The following is a 20,067-nucleotide window of genomic DNA, read 5'->3' as shown; positions in this document are numbered from 1 at the left end:
CCTTAGACAGCCGACCAGCCTCCCCGTTTCCGAGATGCTCATTCCCAGATGCCAGGCCATAGACACCTGTCCTTTATCAAAGTTGCTTGTGTCACTGGATTTCCCTATTTTCGGTCCATTCGTCTCTGCTCTGCTTAGACTCAGCTGAAAAAAGCTGGGATAGCGATATGCACATATACAGATGGCGATAGTATCGCGTACACAAGGTATATGTGAAAATGTTTCTGCCGTGATTATGGCCACACGATGCGAATTGAAATACTTCAAACACGGAATGGTAGCTGGAGCTAGATGCATGGGACATTCCATTTCGGAAATCATTATGGAATTCAATAATGCGAGATCCACAGTGTCAAGGATGTGCCGAGAATACCAAATTTCAGGTATTACCTCTCATCACGGACAATGCAGTGGCCGACGGCCTTCACTTAACGACCGAGAGCAGCAGCGTCAGGGTAGAGTTATCAGTGCGTGAGATAACCGGAGATGTCAATGTGGGACGTAGGGTGAACGTATCCGTTAGGACAGAGAGGCGAAATTTGGGGTTAATCGGCTGAGGCAGCAAACGCGCTATGCGAGAGCCTTTGCTAACAGCATGATATTGCCCGCAGCGCCTCTCCTGAGCTCGTGACCAAATCGGTTGGATCCTAGATGACTAGAAAATCGTAGCCTGGTCAGATGAGTCCAGATTTCAGTTGGTAAGAGCTAATGGCAGTGTTTGAGTGTGGCGCAGACCCCACAAACCGTGACTCCAAGTTGTCAATGAGGTACGATGCAAGTTGGTGCTGGCTCCCTAATGGTGTGAGCTACATGTACGTGGAATGGACTGAGCTTTCTGGTCCAACTGAACCGTTCATTGACTGGAACTGGTTATGTTCGGTTACTTGGAGACATTGGCAGCCATTCGTGGACTTCGTGTTCTCAGACAACGATGGAATTTTTACACTCCTGGAAATTGAAATAAGAACACCGTGAATTCATTGTCCCAGGAAGGGGAAACTTTACTGACACATTCCTGGGGTCAGATACATCACATGATCACACTGACAGAACCACAGGCACATAGACACAGGCAACAGAGCATGCACAATGTCGGCACTAGTACAGTGTATATCCACCTTTCGCAGCAATGCAGGCTGCTATTCTCCCATGGAGACGATCGTAGAGATGCTGGATGTAGTCCTGTGGAACGGCTTGCCATGCCATTTCCACCTGGCGCCTCAGTTGGACCAGCGTTCGTGCTGGACGTGCAGACCGCGTGAGACGACGCTTCATCCAGTCCCAAACATGCTCAATGGGGGACAGATCCGGAGATCTTGCTGGCCAGGGTAGTTGACTTACACCTTCTAGAGCACGTTGGGTGGCACGGGATACATGCGGACGTGCATTGTCCTGTTGGAACAGCAAGTTCCCTTGCCGGTCTAGGAATGGTAGAACGATGGGTTCGATGACGGTTTGGATGTACCGTGCACTATTCAGTGTCCCCTCGACGATCACTAGTGGTGTACGGCCAGTGTAGGAGATCGCTCCCCACACCATGATGCCGGGTGTTGGCCCTGTGTGCCTCGGTCGTATGCAGTCCTGATTGTGGCGCTCACCTGCACGGCGCCAAACACGCATACGACCATCATTGGCACCAAGGCAGAAGCGACTCTCATCGCTGAAGACGACACGTCTCCATTCGTCCCTCCATTCACGCCTGTCGCGACACCACTGGAGGCGGGCTGCACGATGTTGAGGCGTGAGCGGAAAACGGCCTAACGGTGTGCGGGACCGTAGCCCAGCTTCATGGAGACGGTTGCGAATGGTCCTCGCCGATACCCCAGGAGCAACAGTGTCCCTAATTTGCTGGGAAGTGGCGGTGCGGTCCCCTACGGCACTGCGTAGGATCCTACGGTCTTGGCGTGCATCCGTGCGTCGCTGCGGTCCGGTCCCAGGTCGACATGCACGTGCACCTTCCGCCGACCACTGGCGACAACATCGATGTACTGTGGAGATCTCACGCCCCACGTGTTGAGCAATTCGGCGGTACGTCCACCCGGCCTCCCGCATGCCCACTATACGCCCTCGCTCAAAGTCCGTCAACTGCACATACGGAAACGTCCACGCTGTCGCGGCGTGCTACCAGTGTTAAAGACTGCGATGGAGCTCCGTATGCCACGGCAAACTGGCTGACACTGACGGCGGCGGTGCACAAATGCTGCGCAGCTAGCGCCATTCGACGGCCAACACCGCGGTTCCTGGTGTGTCCGCTGTGCCGTGCGTGTGATCATTGCTTGTACAGCCCTCTCGCAGTGTCCGGAGCAAGTATGGTGGGTCTGACACACCGGTGTCAATGTGTTCTTTTTTCCATTTCCAGGAGTGTATGAGTACCGATGTGCCGAGTCATCTGGCTACAATTTTATGATACTGGTTTGAAGAATATTCGGGACAATTCGAGAGAATGATTTGGCCACCCAGACATGAATCCCATCAATTACTTACGGGGCATACCGGTAATCAAGAAGCCAGTTCGTACACAAAATCCTTCATTGGCAACGTTTTCGCGATTATGGATGGCTATAGAGACAGCAGGTGTGAAAGAGTTACAGTGTGCTTGGAGCACAATATGGTGATCCTCCTGTGGCAGCCAGATAAGTATGCCTGCACTCACGTTCCCATGCATTTCAACACTGCACAACTGTCACATCTGAATGTCCCACAAATCTAGGTATTTCATGATTCGATCAGCTGGCCAAATGGATTCCCACTGTGAGGCCTCTGTCAAAACTCTGTCAGATGTTGGTAACACTGTCACATGCGAATATACAACGTCTCCATGTTCTTCATAGAGGCTACTCAACATCTGTCAAACCTGTCACATACCCTGCCTGGTCTGGCAACATCAATAAACACGAACACCACTAATGCACTCTGGTGGCTGTTCTAACTATCGCAGAGAATTGAAATTTTAATCATTTACATACTCATCGATGGTGTGTCCATGTCTGAAAAGTTAGCTTTCCACAGTCTACCTAAAGCTCTTAAGACAAATAACAGGAAATTTTCTTTGAAAACAAAATGTGTGATTTCCTTTTACAATCCGAGCTGGTGCTTTGTCCCCAGTGACCTCATCATCAAGGTATTAACCCCTAACCTCCTTCCTTTCTTTCAATTTAAGTGTTCTACGAAGCACCATAATGTCTGTGATGGTGCTGCAGAACAAGATACACCTCCATACCTGAAATGGTATAGCTGTAATTCATTTCATTGTTGTTGTTGTTGTTGTGGTCTTCAGTCCTCAGACTGGTTTGATGCAGCTCTCCATGCTACTCTATCCTGTGCAATCTTTTCATCTCCCAGTACTTACTGCAGCCTATATCCTTCTGAATCTGCTTAGCGTATTCATCTCTTGGTCTTCCTCTACGATTTTTACCCTCCACGCTGCCCTCCAATACTAAATTGGTGATCCCTCAATGTCTCAGAACATGTCCTACCATCCGATCCCTTCTTCTAGTCAAGTTGTCCCACAAGCTCCTCTTCTCCCCAATTCTGTTCAATACCTCTTCATTAGTTATGTGATCTACCCATCTAATCTTCAGCATTCTTCTGTAGCACCACATTTCAAAAGCTTCTATTCTCTTCTTGTCTAAACTATTTATCGTTCATGTTTCACTTCCATACATGGCTACGCTCCATACAAATACTTTCAGAAATGACTTCCTCACACTTACATCTATAATCTATGTTAACAAATTTCTCTTCTTCAGAAAATATTTCCTTGCCATTGCCAGTCTACATTTTATATCCTCTCTACTTCGACCATCGTCAGTTATTTTGCTCCCCAAATAGCAAAACTCTTTACTACTTTAAGTGTCTCATTTCGTAATCTAATTCCCTCAGCATCACCCGACTTAATTCGACTACATTCCATTATCCTCGTTTTGCTTTTGTTGATGTTCATCTTATATCCTCCTTTTAAGACACTGTCCATTCCATTCAACTGCTCTTCCAAGTCCTTTTCTGTCTCTGACAGAATTACAATGTCATCGGCGAACCTTAAAGTTTTAATTTGTTCTCGATGGATTTTAATACCTACTCCGAACTTTTCATTTCATACAAAATGTTACTAACTCCATTTTCTCCCTTCATTAGCTTTCCTCATGTTTACATTAACATTTTACACAATCACTATTATTATTATTATTATTATTATTATTATTCTTTCTTTCTTTTCTCAGACGTTATGTCTGGTCAAAAATGGAAAGTGACGCGGACCTTGATCAAGCGTGACTTCCTTTTAACTGTACGGTATATGTTATATTGCATTTAGGAACTTTTGGGTAATTGAACATGTATCAATAATTACGGATTTCTGTAGTTGTATATATAAGTTTGGATGTAGCTGTATTGCATTGATGTACTGGTGGATATTGTGTGGTATGACTCCTGTAGTGGATAGTATAATTGGTATAATGTCAACTTTATCCTGATGCCACATGTCCTTGACTTCCTCAGCCAGTTGGATGTATTTTTCAATTTTTTCTCCTGTTTTCTTTTGTATATTTGTTGTATTGCGTATGGATATTTCGATTAGTTGTGTTAATTTCTTCTTTTTATTGGTGAGTATGGTGTCAGGTTTGTTATGTGGTGTTGTTTTATCCGTTATAATGGTTCTGTTCCAGTATAATTTGTATTCATCATTCTCCATTACATTTTGTGGTGCATACATGTATGTGGGAACGTGTTGTTTTATAAGTTTATGTTGTAAGGCAAGCTGTTGATGTATTATTTTTGCTACATTGTCATGTCTTCTTGGGTATTCTGTATTTGCTAGTAGTGTACACCCGCTTGTGATGTGAGCTGCTGTTTCTATTTGTTGTTTGCAAAGTCTGCATTTATCTGTTGTGGCATTGGGATCTTTAATAATATGCCTGCTGTAATATCTGGTGTTTATTGTTTGATCCTGTATTGCAATCATGAATCCTTCCGTCTCACTGTATATATTGCCTTTTCTTAGCCATGTGTTGGATGCATCTTGATCGATGTGTGGCTGTGTTAGATGATACGGGTGCTTGCCATGTAGTGTTTTCTTTTTCCAATTTACTTTCTTCATATCTGTTGATGTTATGTGATCTAAAGGGTTGTAGAAGTGGTTATGAAATTGCAGTGGTGTAGCCGATGTATTTATATGAGTGATTGCTTCATGTATTTTGCTACTTTCTGCTCATTCTATAAAGAATTTTCTTAAATTGTCTACCTGTCCATAATGTAGGTTTTTTATGTCGATAAATCCCCTTCCTCCTTCCTTTCTGCTTAATGTGAATCTTTCAGTTGCTGAATGTATGTGATGTATTCTATATTTGTGGCATTGTGATCGTCTAAGTGTATTGAGTGCTTCTAGGTCTGTGTTACTCCATTTCACTACTCCAAATGAGTAGGTCAATATTGGTATAGCATAAGTATTTATAGCTTTTGTCTTGTTTCTTGCTGTCAGTTCTGTTTTCAGTATTTTTGTTAGTCTTTGTCTATATTTTTCTTTTAGTTCTTCTTTAATATTTGTATTATCTCTTCCTATTTTTTGTCTGTATCCTAGATATTTATAGGCATCTGTCTTTTCCATCGCTTCTATGCAGTTGCTGTGGTTATCCAATATGTAATCTTCTTGTTTAGTGTGTTTTCCCTTGACTATGCTATTTTTCTTACATTTGTCTGTTCCAAAAGCCATATTTATATCATTGCTGAATACTTCTGTTATCTTTAGTAATTGGTTGAGTTGTTGATTTGTTGCTGCCAGTAGTTTTAGATCATCCATGTATAGCAGATGTGTGATTTTGTGTGGGTATGTTCCAGTAATATTGTATCCATAATTTGTATTATTTAGCATGTTGGATAGTGGGTTCAGAGCAAGGCAGAACCAGAAAGGACTTAATGAGTCTCCTTGGTATATTCCACGCTTAATCTGTATTGGCTGTGATGTGATATTATTTGAATTTGTTTGGATATTAAGTGTGGTTTTCCAATTTTTCATTACTGTGTTTAGGAACAGTATCAATTTAGGATCTACTTTGCATATTTCCAATATTTGTAGTAACCATGAGTGGGGTACACTATCAAAAGCTTTTTGGTAATCAATGTATGCGTAGTGTAGCGACCTTTGTTTAGTTTTAGCTTGATATATCACCTCTGCATCTATTATCAGTTGCTCTTTACATCCTCGTGCTCCATTGCAACAGTCTTTTTGTTCTTCATTTATAATTTTGTTCTGCGTTGTATGTGTCATAAATTTCTATGTAATGATTGAAGTTAATATTTTGTATATTGTTGGTAGGCATGTTATGGGGTGATATTTAGCTGGATTTGCTGTGTCTGCTTGATCTTTAGGTTTCAGATAAGTTATTCCATGTGTAAGTGTATCAGGGAATGTGTATGGGTCTGCAATGTAACTGTTAAATAATTTAGTTAGATGTGAATGTGTTGAGGTGAACTTCTTTAGCCAGAAATTTGGTATTTTATCTTTTCCAGGGGCTTTCCAATTGTGAGTAGAATTAATTGCTTGGGTGACTTCATGTTGCAAAATTATCACTTCAGGCATTTGTGGTATCATCTTGTACGTATCTGTTTCTGCTTGTATCCACCTATCCACCGTGCATGCCTGTTATGTTGTACCGGGTTTGACCATATGTTGCTCCAGAAGTGTTCCATGTCTGTTATGTTTGGTGGATTGTCTATTTTAATGTGTGTGTTATCTATTGTCTGGTAAAATTTCTTTTGGTTTGTGTTGAATGTTTGGTTTTGTTTCCTTCTATTTTCACTTTTTTTGTATCTTCTAAGTTGTCTGGCCAATGCTTGTAATTTCTGCTTCTTTTCATCTAATTGCTCTATCACTTCTTGTTGTGAGATTTTACCTAACCTTTTTCATTTTTTTTCTGACATTTCATTTCTTATAAATTGTGTTAGCTGTCCAATGTCTTTTCTCAGTTTTTCTATTCTGATCTGTAGCGTGTGTTGCCAAGCTGGTTTTGTGGGTTTCTTCTGTGTGTTGGTTGGTTCTGATCTCTGCCTAGTGTGTATATTTAGTGTAGCGAGTGCTCCTATATAAACCAGTAGTTGTAACTCTTCCATAGTTATGTTTTCATTTATTTTGTTGTGTATGATTGTGTTGATAGTTTTTATTGTTGTTTCGACTTGTGGGTTATTTGGTGGTCTATGCAAGAATGGTCTAATGTCTGTATTTGTGTCTTTGTATTCTATATATGTCAGCTGAAATTTTTCTTCTATATCTAACATGTGTGTCACTTCGTGTTCTATTTGTGCTTGTTCTGGGGGCTGTCTTAAGATTTCATTTTCCTCTGATTGTTTAATTGATGCGTGTTGGTCTTTGTTTGTTTGCTCTGGGATGTTTGAGTCCATTACTGTATTTTCTTCTTCTTCTGATTGCACATTATTTTGTTCCAGTATTTGTTGTACTTGTTGTTTGATGTTTTCTAATTCTGACTAGGGTATCCTGTTATTTTTGATTATTACACGGATCTGATCAGCTAGTAGTTGTTCTGTTAAAAATTTTAATTCTGGGTATCTGGTAATAAATGTTGTGTATACTTGTGATCTGTATCCAGTTGTGTTGGTTCCTAGGTTTGTTGCTTGGTAATAACAGAACATGAGGTGTCGATTAACTTCATCTGACCATCTCATCCTCTGTCTTTGTTTTCTTTCTAGGGTGGTTGCAGGAAGCATATCCTGCAAAACACCTCTATTTGGATTTGAATCATTTTCCAGTTGGCTAGCAGTGTCGTTACCATTGTGGGCGGGCATAGGGTTCAAGCGTCGTCCCCGACCATGACGGCGCTTGTCCGAGGCTTCTTTAGTTCTGTCCTGAACCAACTAATCACACTAAAAGGGAGGTTAGCCCTATTAGTGGTTTGTTCTTTTCGTCACCTTTTACGACTGGCAGAACATACCGGAGGCCTATTCTTTTCCCGGGCCTACACGGGGTTGTTTATTATTATTATTATTATTATTATTGCTCTTATTATTATTATTTTAGTATTATTTTTATATTTTAGCTGCTATTGTTATTCTCAGTAGCATAACTAATTATTTTGCCAGTGGAATTGTTGTAATTGTTTCTGCTTCAGGAATACCTCAGTCTGAGCTAAATAATATTATTCTTGTTATTATTTGTGATTGTTAATTAAGCTGGTAACAGAGGTAAAGTAAAGATTTTTGCATGAAAGAACCTTGGTCTCCTGTAGAAGAAAATCACTGGATATGCCTTTTCAGCTAAACGTCTAAAATTCGATGCAGTGCCAGAATGGTCCTTACAGACAAGAAGATGCAGCAGAGGAAATAAGGAAGCGATACAAAGATACCTCTCTTGTTATTTTCATGGTAAGCATTCCTGAAACAGCAAACTTGTCCCTCATATCTTTATACAAAGCATGTAAACAGTTTAGCATAAACATTTCATTTGTGAAGTTTGTTTTTACTAGTCATTAATGCACCAACTTTGCCCTCTATTTTTCCGATTATACTGTAACATCTAGCATCTGTAGAACTGTCTTGAGTTACCAGTGCCTGTGTGATAGTAGCAGCATTTTTTGTAAATATCTTGCCTTGCTACCAACAAGGTAAATTGTCAGCCCCCATTACATTGTGTTGATTTAATGACAGCCACAGATCTGCTCTCAGTATCAGTATGTTGTTTCATGAGAGTGTATCAAGTTATCAATGAAAACTTTGAGAGATACAAAAAATTATTAAAAAATATTCTAACAGACATTGCATGCTTATATGATACACAGCATTTTTGCAGCTCTTTTCCTATTTGAAACTAAGAGCTTGAAAGGAAATAAGGGAAAACCGAGAGTCCATGTGTTGGCAGTATAAATAGTCATCTTCATTTGTTCCCTAATGCACAGCCAAGCATATCCAGATGCAAAGGCAAACAAATTCCATGGAGTAGCAGGGAATGCATCAAAGTCAGCAGTCAAGGCAGATATTGAACATGATTTTGAGGAAGTACCTCTCATTATCAAATCATGGTACATTAGTATTAATTTTTGTAGGACACATGTAGGTTACTTGTTGTGACACCTTATTTTTGTAGTCCCCCATTTAGATCTGAAAAGTCATTTATTAACACTTGTTTATTACACCCAAACAAAAATATGATGTATCGTTCATAAGTGTTATGAATGCTTTGAATTTTTGAGACTACAAATAAAAACAATCAACAGTAACACACTTTAATTTTGGCAGTGGAAACCACTCATAGGCGACGTGAAAATTAATCACTTAGCCAAATGGTATCACAGTCCATCAAAGTAGAACATAACAGCAGTAGTCTGATGTCTGTATACACAGATCTCAAGCAGGTCCAGATGTAACATGCACAACTCAAAGAATAATCAGTGAAATGCAGAGGCATTGTCGGTACTTTATCTGGTGGCGGAGATGAACACATTCATTTGCAGACAGAAGTGAGACTAGACCAGTGGCCACTTGGCCCTAAATTGGCTGGCTTATGGGCTCATATGACCTGCCAGCTGGAGAAGCTGTGTTGTTTCCCTCTAACAACAGGTTCACCAGATGTAGGATGGCATATTGATGTTGTTGTTGTTGTGGTCTTCAGTCCTGAGACTGGTTTGATGCAGCTCTCCATGCTACTCTATCCTGTGCAAGCTTTTTCATCTCCCAGTACCTACTGCAACCTACATCCTTCTGAATCTGCTTAGTGTATTCATCTCTTGGTCTCCCTCTACGATTTTTACCCTCCACACTGCCCTCCAATACTAAATTGGTGATCCCTTGATGCCTCAGAACATGTCCTACCAACCGATCCCTTCTTCTGGTCAAGTTGTGCCACAAACTTCTCTTCTCCCCAATCCTATTCAATACTTCCTCATTAGTTATGTGATCTACCCATCTAATCTTCAGCATTCTTCTGTAGCACCACATTTCGAAAGCTTCTATTCTCTTCTTGTCCAAACTATTTATCGTCCATGTTTCACTTCCATACATGGCTACACTCCATACGAATACTTTCAGAAATGACTTCCTGACACTTAAATCTATACTCGATGTTAACAAATTTCTCTTCTTCAGAAACGCTTTCCTTGCCATTGCCAGCCTACATTTTATATCCTCTCTACTTCGACCATCATCAGTTATTTTGCTCCCCAAATAGCAAAACTCCTTTACTACTTTAAGTGCCTCATTTCCTAATCTAATTCCCTCAGCATCACCCGACTTGATTAGACTACATTCCATTATCCTTGTTTTGCTTTTGTTGATGTTCATCTTATATCCTCCTTTGAAGACACTGTCCATTCCATTCAACTGCTCTTCCAAGTCCTTTGCTGTCTCTGACAGAATTACAATGTCATCGGCGAACCTCAAAGTTTTTATTTCTTCTCCATGAATTTTAATACCTACTCCGAATTTTTCTTTTGTTTCCTTTACTGCTTGCTCAATATACAGATTGAACAACATCGGGGAGAGGCTACAGCCCTGTCTTACTCCCTTCCCAACCACTGCTTCCCTTTCATGTCCCTCGACTCTTATAACTGCCATCTGGTTTCTGTACAAATTGTAAATAGCCTTTCGCTCCCTGTATTTTACCCCTGCCACCTTTAGAATTTGAAAGAGAGTATTCCAGTCAACATTGTCAAAAGCTTGGCATATTGATAGTACTGCATAATCTATCACTACCTTAATCATGTTTGTTGAGTAATAATCAGATACTTTAATGTAGCTCTTTTCTGATTGTTGAAACTTGACTGACTTTGGGTTACTATGGAATATTTACTCTTGTTGCCAATGTTAACAACATAACAATTTTGTGTGTCATAGCAACAAAAATTCATTTATTTCAGAAGCTATAAGTTAGCTGCCCTGAGAGAAGGAGGCAGGGCTTGTCATTGCAACCAATGTGCCATAATCCAATTGCAAGCATCTGCAACTTAGCATCTGCCACAGAAAGGCCAACTTAATATACATGATTGGTAGGTAAACTGAGGAACATATCGGCTTAACAGGTAACAAAGAGGCACAGTAGATACATTGACCGCCCAGTGTGCTGGAAGATGCTGTGAAGGGCGATTGTAAATATCGGTGGAGTTCCATTTCAAACTACATCAACATTAGCCATATAATAAGAAACATACTTTGATGAACATGGGTTCCATCTCATTCTGTTCTTTCCAACACAATCACACCACACCATCAGCCTATACCAACATGTAGAGCAACTCACTACTCCATGAAGTGTCTCTTCTTGCCTTCAAACTCCAAAGGTGACGGTCATGTGTCCCATCTCATCTGTGTGTAATCTGACACATGGTTAATGGTGATACTTATGTCGGATGAAATGAGAAGATATGATGTACTGATAGCAGCACAGAGCATGTGATGTTGTTGTTGTTGTTGTTGTTGTGGTCTTCAGTCCTGAGACTGGTTTGATGCAGCTCTCCATGCTAGTCTATCCTGTGCAAGCTTCTTCATCTCCCAGTACCTACTGCAGCCTACATCCTTCTGAATATGCTTAGTGTATTCATCTCTTGGTCTCCCTCTACGATTTTTACCCTCCACACTGCCCTCCAATACTAAATTGGTGATCCCTCAATGTACCAGAACATGTCCTACCAACCGATCCCTTCTTCTAGTCAAGTTGTGCCACAAGCTCCTCATCTCCCCAGTTCGATTCGATACCTCCTCATTAGTTATGTGATCTACCCATCTAATCTTCAGCATTCTTCTGTAGAACCACATTTCGAAAGCTTCTATTCTCTTCTTGTCTAAACTATTTATCGTCCATGTTTCACATCCATACATGGCTACACTCCATACAAATACTTTCAGAAACGACTTCCTGACATTTAAATCTATACTCGATATTAACAAATTTCTCTTCTTCAGAAACGCTTTCCTTGCCATTGCCAGTCTACATTTTATATCCTCTCTACTTCAACCATCATCAGTTATTTTACTACCCAAATAGCAAAACTCCTTTACTACTTTAAGTGTCTCATTTCCTAATCTAATTCCCTCAACATCACCCGACTTAATTCGACTACATTCCATTATCCTCGTTTTGCTTTTGTTGATGTTCATCTTATACTCTCCTTTCAAGACACTGTCCATTCCATTCAACTGCTCTTCCAAGTCCTTTTCTGTCTCTGACAGAATTACAATGTCATTGGTGAACCTCAAAGTTTTTATTTCTTCTCCATGGATTTTAATAACTACTCCAAATTTTTCTTTTGTTTCCTTTATTGCTTGCTCAATATACAGATTGAATAGCATCAGGGATAGGCTACAACCTTGTCTCACTCCCTTCCCAACCACTGCTTCCCTTTCATATCCCTCGACTCTTATAACTGCCATCTGGTTTCTGTACAAATTGTAAATAGCCTTTCGCTCCCTGTATTTTACCCCTGCCACCTTCAGAATTTGAAAGAGAGTATTCCAGTCAACATTGTCAAAAGCTTTCTCTAAGTCTACAAATGCTAGAAACGTAGGTTTGCCTTTCCTTAATCTTTCTTCTAAGATAAGTCGTAGGGTCAGTATTGCCTCACGTGTTCCAACATTTCTACGGAATCCAAACTGATCTTCCCCGAGGTCAGCTTCTATCAGTTTTTCCATTCATCTGTAAAGAATTTGATTAGTATTTTGCAGCTGTGACTTATTAAACTGATAGTTCGGTAATTTTCACATCTGTCCACACCTGTTTTCTTTGGGATTGGAATTATTATATTCTTCTTGAAGTCTGAGGGTATTTCGCCTGTCTCATACATCTTGCTTACCAGATGGTAGAGTTTTGTCAGGACTGGCTCTCCCAAGGCTGTCAGTAGTTCTAATGGAATGTTGTCTACTCCGGGGGCCTTGTTTCGACTTAGGTCTTTCAGCGCTCTGTCAAACTCTTCACGCAGTATCATATCTCCCATTTCACCTTCATCTACATCCTCTTACATTTCCATAATATTGTCCTCAAGAACATCGCCCTTGTATAGACCCTCTATATACTCCTTCCACCTTTCTGCTTTCCCTTCTTTGCTTAGAGCTGGGTTTCCATCAAAGCTCTTGATATTCATGCAAGTGGTTCTCCTTTCTCCAAAGGTTTCTTTAATTTTCCTGTAGGCAGTATCTATCTTACCCCTAGTGAGATAAGTCTCTACATCCTTACATTTGTCCTCTAGCCATCCTATCCTTTTTGCACTTCCTGTCGATATCATTTTTGAGACGTTTGTATTCCTTTTTGCCTGCTTCATTTACTGCATTTTTATATTTTCTTCTTTCATCAATTAAATTCAATATTTCTTCTGTTACCCAAGGGTTTCTACTAGCCCTTGTCTTTTTACCTATTTGATCCTCTGCTGCCTTCACTATTTCATCCCTCAAAGCTACCCATTCTTCTTCTACTGTATTTCTTTCCCCCATTCCTGTCAACTGTCCCCTTATGCTCTCCCTGTAATTCTGTACAACCTCTAGTTCTTTCAGTTTATCCAGGTCCCATCTCCTCAAATTCCCACCTTTTTGCATTTTCTTCAGTTTTAATCTACAGTTCATAACCAATAGATTGTGGTCAGAGTCCACATCTGCCCCTGGAAATGTCTTACAATTTAAAACCTGGTTCCTAAATCTCTGTCTTACCATTATATAATCTATCTGAAACCTGTCAGTATCTCCAGGCTTCTTCCATGTATACGGCCTCCTTTTATGATTCTTGAACCAAGTGTTAGCTATGATTAAGTTCTGCTCTGTGCAAAATTCTACCAGGCGGCTTCCTCTTTCATTTCTTAGCCCCAATCCATATTCACCTACTACGTTTCCTTCTCTCCCTTTTCCTACTCTCGAATTCCAGTCACCCATGACTATTAAATTTTCATCTCCCTTCACTACCTGAATAATTTCTTTTATCTCATCATACATTTCATCAATTTCTTTGTCATGTGTGGAGCTAGTTGGCATATAAACCTGTGCTACTGTAGTGGGCATAGGCTTCGTGTCTCTCTTGGCCACAATAATGAGTTCACTATGCTGTTTGTAGTAGCTTACCCATACTCCTATTTTTTTTATTCATTATTAAACCTACTCCTGCATTACCCCTATTTGATTTTGTATTTATAACCCTTATTCACCTGACCAAAAGTCTTGTTCCTCCTGCCACCGAACTTCACTAATTCCCACTATATCTAACTTTAACCTATCCATTTCCCTTTTTAAATTTTCTAACCTACCTGCCCGATTAAGGGATCTGACATTCCACGCTCTGATCCGTAGAATGCCAATTTCCTTTCTCCTGATAACGACATCCTCTTGAGTAGTCCCTGCCCGGAGATCCGAATGGGGGACTATTTTACCTCCGGAATATTTTACCCAAGAGGATGCCATCATCATTTAATCATACAGTAAAGCTGCATGCCCTCGGAAAAAATTACAGCTGTAGTTTCCCCTTGCTTTCAGCCGTTCGCAGTACCAGAACAGCAAGGCCATTTTGGTTAGTGTTACAAGGCCAGATCAGTCAATCATCCAGACTGTTGCCCCTGCAACTACTGAAAAGGCTGCTTCCCCTCTTCAGGAACCACTCGTTTCTCTGGCCTCTCAACAGATAACCCTCCGTTGTGGTTGTACCTACGGTACGGCTATCTGTATCGTTGAGGCACGCAAGCCTCCCCACCAACGGCAAGGTCCATGGTTCAGGGGGGGGGGGGGGGGGGGGGGAGCATGTGATAAATTCTGCAAAACAGCACAATGTGGATTGAAGAATACCACAATGAACACCAAAGAAATAGTGGACAGATGTAATTAATAAAGATATATGTGTTGCAGACCTACATCTAGAAAATGCATTGGACTGAACGAAGTAGTGAATACTAATTCACAAAACAAAACCATTGACCATATGACAATGGTGGGAAGAATAAGAAGAAAGGGTGGTGTAGCATATGTGGTAGTTATTGTAATGTAGCACTGAAATTGAAAGTTATCTGTGATAATCGTATCTACTGGTACAATCCAAGTAACTTATTTTTTGTCTCTCCAACAAATGCACTATCATAAGGAAACACGTACGTACAAAAACTGTTCAAAAGGAAGTTGAGCACAAACTGCATGTCTGCAAATATATGTGAGCTTACATTCAAGGGGTACAGAGAATGAAATGTTTGAAGTGTCATAAAAAAAATTATCATGAAGTAAAAATGAATGCAATAACCGAAATAAAGGGAGTCTGTTGGAAAATGCAAATCTTTGCACATCTGCAAAATCAAAATCAGCTGCTGGGTAACATTCAATATTGTCAATGCAGTAGTCTTCTTATGGGAACACTTTATTAGCCACGATGGCAAATATTGGTACAATGATAACTAGTTTCAACAATTGCCATCTTCAGATCACTTAGTACAAAGTATTAGTTCCTACATCAGTCTCTGAAGTTAGATGCTTTGGCATAACCATGTTTTACAAGTTTACTCTCAGTTAAGGCATTATTATGTTTCACCCAATAGCACTTTGTAACACAATAGGTACATCAAAATGGTACAATAAGCTGTAGCAATATACATACAAAATGTCAAGAAAAATAGTGTACATAAAAACTAACTTAAAGCAGATATTCATCTTCAGTGTACGTCTGTGGAGAAACTAATAATTCTAAGAAAGACAGGACATGGCAGCAATTATATTATGTGTAAGAGCACCTGATAATGGCAATACACTGAAATGGGCTCATTGTAAATAATGTATAATAATCATGTCATTAAAAGATATAGTTTGCAATACAGGCCCCAAAGAACAAAAGTTATTAAATAATGTGTTGCGCTACATCATGCATTGTAACATTCTTGGATCGTCCTTCATTAGTCAATGGAGAGAGCCTGACTGAAGAGTATACACAAGCCCTGGTGTCTTGTTTACTGAACTGCTCTCAGAATGCAGGTTTACTTTTACTTTCTGTATACAGCATAACTTCCTGTGAGAAGTTTATTTATCAATATATTTAAAATTTCCTCACAGCACAAATGAACATAAGATGGATTCTTCCTCTATAGGCTAGAACCAACTTTGTTGATACCATTTAGAAATAACCAGTTTACAATTGCTCTTCTTTTACAGATCAGAAAACTGTTCACAACAGCACAAATGTGGACAACCACACACTTACCCACATTGTATCCTGAGATACTCACTTTTTAAGGCATGACATTTTATTTTACTTCTTGCCTATTTTACAAGGCAAAATGAATTGAATTATTCAGCGTTTTCAAATTTTTAAGGTCATCATTAGATATCCCAATACTTTTACACATAGTAAATGTAAAAAGAGGAAAACAATGTTCCCAGACACCCTGATACATCATGTTAACTCTTGGAGTAACTAATGGTGTAAATAAGAACTCTTAATTAGTTCTATGAAACTTTGAATGCCAGAAATTTGTGGATTTTACATTTATCAACTGTATACTTGTTGATAAAACACACTTTCAGTGCTTCGCATGTTTTGCCATCTGTTTTGGTTTACTTCGTTTGTCTTTCATTTCTGCCTGTTTTCTGTAACTCACACAAAGAATAACTACTGTATTAGTTTCTGACTAGGTTCTTTGTCTACTGAATAATAGAAACAAATGTACTACAATTAAATGAATAAAGGAAGTTTAATTTTCTTAGGAGCAGCAGAAACTTTCCCAGCAGGAGAACAACTTTTTGTCTTTTGGTACAAGCCGACGGACAGCGGAACACAGTAATTATGGAAACCATGCTGTTATTGTCAAACAGCCTTTCAGTGCTGATCATAAAACACAGATGTGTGCACTTCTATGAAATAAAAATAGTAAGTCATTATTCATTTCAGATTATATGGTATTATTGGATTTTTAAAAACTGTGGTCTCTGTTCTGTTTGGATCCTAAAATCAGCTGTAAGTTTGCAGATCTTTTTCTTTTTTTGTGAAAAGTTTGTAGAAGCTAAATGAACAGTGTATAATTATGTTTATATCATTACATTAAATGAACAATGCATGACTATTTTATATGTTATTAAATTAACTTGTTCCAAGTACATACAAAACTGAGACAACTATGTGTTAGGTATAAGCAAATGATGTAGTGCATTTGCTAAGACACAGGTCTCAGATTGAGGAGGATGGAGGCTCACATTGTGTCTGGGCATTTACATTTATATTTTCCAAGGTTTCCTGAAGTCATTTCAGGGTAATCCCAGAATGGTTTCTTCAACAAGATCATGGCCAACCACCTGTGCTGTCTTCTCCACCTTAAACACACGTTTATTCTTATGTTTGTATATATAACTTATGTTTTTCTTGCATTAAGCTGGTGGATCCTACATCACTGTAAAATGATCCCTAGACAAATAAATTAAAAGCACTGTTGCTAAAATTATGAGTGATAGAGAGCAGGAACATTCCTAGATGGCATGCCAAAGCAAGAACTAACTGAGCATGAAAATTTGGTAACTGTATTACCTTTTCATCACCCATAGCACCATCTTCTAGTTGACACTCAAAAGGAAATTAAGACTGTTTTATTATTGAATTTTACAGTATCTCAGAGTAAGCATTGATTATGTAATGTATATAATAAGGAGGTACTAAATATATTAGCATAGTAAAACTGTAGAATTGTATGTTTCAGGTACCAAAAAAACCATCAGTGAAGAGAAAAGTCTACAATAAACACCTTACAATAACAAAACATGGAGTATAACATGAAAATTAAGCTACAGTATTGCAAAATGGACTTACATTTCAACAAACAAACATTTTTGTGAACACATGGTCATTATTTGGTACAGAATTAACCAAATAAGGTGGTGCCATCATAAAGTAGGAGTGCAATTACAAATCTCCATGTAGCCCTCTGGATTTAGTATTTCTGTGGTTTCTGTAATGCGATCCAAGCAAATTTCAGTATGATTCCCTCTACAAGACCATTACCTACTCGTTTCCTCCTGCATCCTTGTCCTTAATTTCAGTGGGGCACTGAACTAGAACTTTTTGTTGCATGTAAAGTTATACATCACATTAAAGAAATGTGCTGCAAGATGCATCTCTTTTATTGATATGCCATGACTATTTCAAATTTGTGCCAGTAAGGATAGCATTAATTTCACTGCAGTGAATTTACTTCTATTTCTTCACCTGTTGTACTTCAATCAGCAATCCAGTTTATGTGTCTGATGTAATTTATTTGTAATTATAGGTTTTCTTTGTAAGTGTAAGTTGCAGCAGTAAGTATTATACATACCTAATAAAGGCTTGTAAACAGAGATTAATCTTCAGTTGTGTCTTGTGTCTGAATTTCTGCTAATTTATAACTAAATCACAACCGTTGTTAAACTTTCACTTCCTTTATAATCTTATTAGCATGTTTAGTCTGTCATGTTAACATTGTTATCTCATTTTTAATTACATTTTTATTTTTTTCTTAAGGGCTTCGTTCGTACTTTACTTTTGATTTTAGGCTGAGGTTATCACTCATTAGCATACCAGATATGTTCCATAGGGTTTGGATCAGGTGAGTCCAGTGGCCAAGACATCAATGTGAGTTCACTAGCATGCACCCCAAACCACTGTAGCATGATTCTGGCCTTGTATCACAGACAGTTATCCTGCTGCAAGATGCTATCTACATCGGGGAAGACATGAAGCATAAAGGGGTGCAGGTGCTCGACAGTAATTTTCACCTAATCCACACCTGTCTTAGTGCCTTTGATTACTAACACAGGTCCTATGGAAGCTCCAGAGAATGTCCCCCATAGCATACTACTATTCTCACTGGCCTATGTCTGTGGCATGGTGCACATTTTGACTAGATATTTGCCTGTATTATGGCCTATCTGGACACAACCATTGACCTCTTCTAACAAGAAATACGATTTATTTCCTATTGGGCATGTGGAGCACCTTGATGCAGGTTCTGCAGCTGTATTATTGGTTTTGAATAAAATTCCAGTATCAGTCACACTTTTCTCTTTATTTTAAAAACCACGACCAGTTTTTCCACCGAGGTTGTTATCCAATGGCATATGTCGCGTGCTCTGAGAGACTGCCAGTTGACCTGTGTTCTCTCAGGATGCCTCACATATACCACTGGATAATGGCCTTGGAGCTGAAACTGGTTGTAGTTTTTAAAATAAAAATATAACACGACTTATCTGACCAGGTGACACATTTCCACTGACCCACAGTCCAACTTCTATGATCCTGTGCCCACTTCAGTCACAATTGACAATGTTATTCGGTCAATGTGGTAACACATAGGGGTGTTCTGCTGTGGAGTCCCATGATCAACAATGTGTGCTGAACAATGTGCTCTGAAACGCTTGTGCCTGGACCAGTGTTATATTCTGACTTCATATCTGTCACAGAGTGCTGCCTATCCTGCTTTACAGACATGATAAGCCTCTGATGACCATATTAATTGATGAGGTGTGGACATCTAACATCTTGTTATTTACTCATGGTGGTTTTACCACCCTTTGTCCACTTTCCATAGATACTCACAAGAGTAGCATGTGAACAGGAGACCAGCTTCACTGTTTCCCAGGTTCTCATTCCCAGACACCGTTCTCTAGCAACCTGCCCCCTGTCAAAGTCACTTATGTCAACGGATTGCCCCCTTTTCAGCCCATGTCATTGCTAGAATGATTCCCCATTCATATCTGCTTCACTTATACACTTTCCTAATCAATTGACATGCCCCCAACACCACTAAGTGGCATTCTCATTGTGGTAATGTTTTGGCTTGTAAGTGGGACATTTCTGAAGTTCGCCTGTCTCAGGGTGTATGGCTTGTGGGTTTTTGGTTGGCATCAGAGGGTGGGCACAGTGGGATTTTTCTACCTCAGCTTCATTTTTCCTGCATCAACCAATGTGTTTTCTGAAATGAATCTTTCTCTCTGCAGTAGGAAGTGCACTGTTATGAAAGTATGTGACACACTAAAACTATGTGCTAACCCAAGATACAAACTGAGAACCTTGCTCTTTGTAGACAGTAGTCTTTTGAACGGAGCTATCCAGACCTTCTCTGCTTTTGAAATAATAACATTCTCATCCTGAAGTTTTTCCAC

The 20,067-nt window shown here is 39.6% G+C and overlaps 1 protein-coding gene across 4 annotated transcripts in view; it reads left to right on the top strand.

Moving 5' to 3' along the window:
- LOC124569472 overlaps positions 1 to 18,038 on the top strand; it is a 463,279-nt gene extending 445,241 nt beyond the window's left edge. For all 4 annotated transcript variants that reach the window (XR_006971243.1, XR_006971244.1, XR_006971242.1 and 1 more), the window contains 3 exons: positions 8,263 to 8,370; positions 16,648 to 16,810; positions 17,631 to 18,038. The gene's annotated coding sequence lies outside the window, so the exon portion shown is untranslated. The remainder of the gene's footprint in view (positions 1 to 8,262; positions 8,371 to 16,647; positions 16,811 to 17,630) is intronic.
- The last annotated feature ends 2,029 nt before the right edge of the window (positions 18,039 to 20,067 follow it).

The sequence above is a fragment of the Schistocerca americana genome, unplaced genomic scaffold, assembly GCF_021461395.2.
Source record: "Schistocerca americana isolate TAMUIC-IGC-003095 unplaced genomic scaffold, iqSchAmer2.1 HiC_scaffold_15, whole genome shotgun sequence".
Lineage (NCBI taxonomy): Eukaryota > Metazoa > Arthropoda > Insecta > Orthoptera > Acrididae > Schistocerca > Schistocerca americana.
The sequence above is the reverse complement of the archived record's forward strand: the minus strand, read 5'-3'. Positions and strand labels throughout refer to the sequence as shown.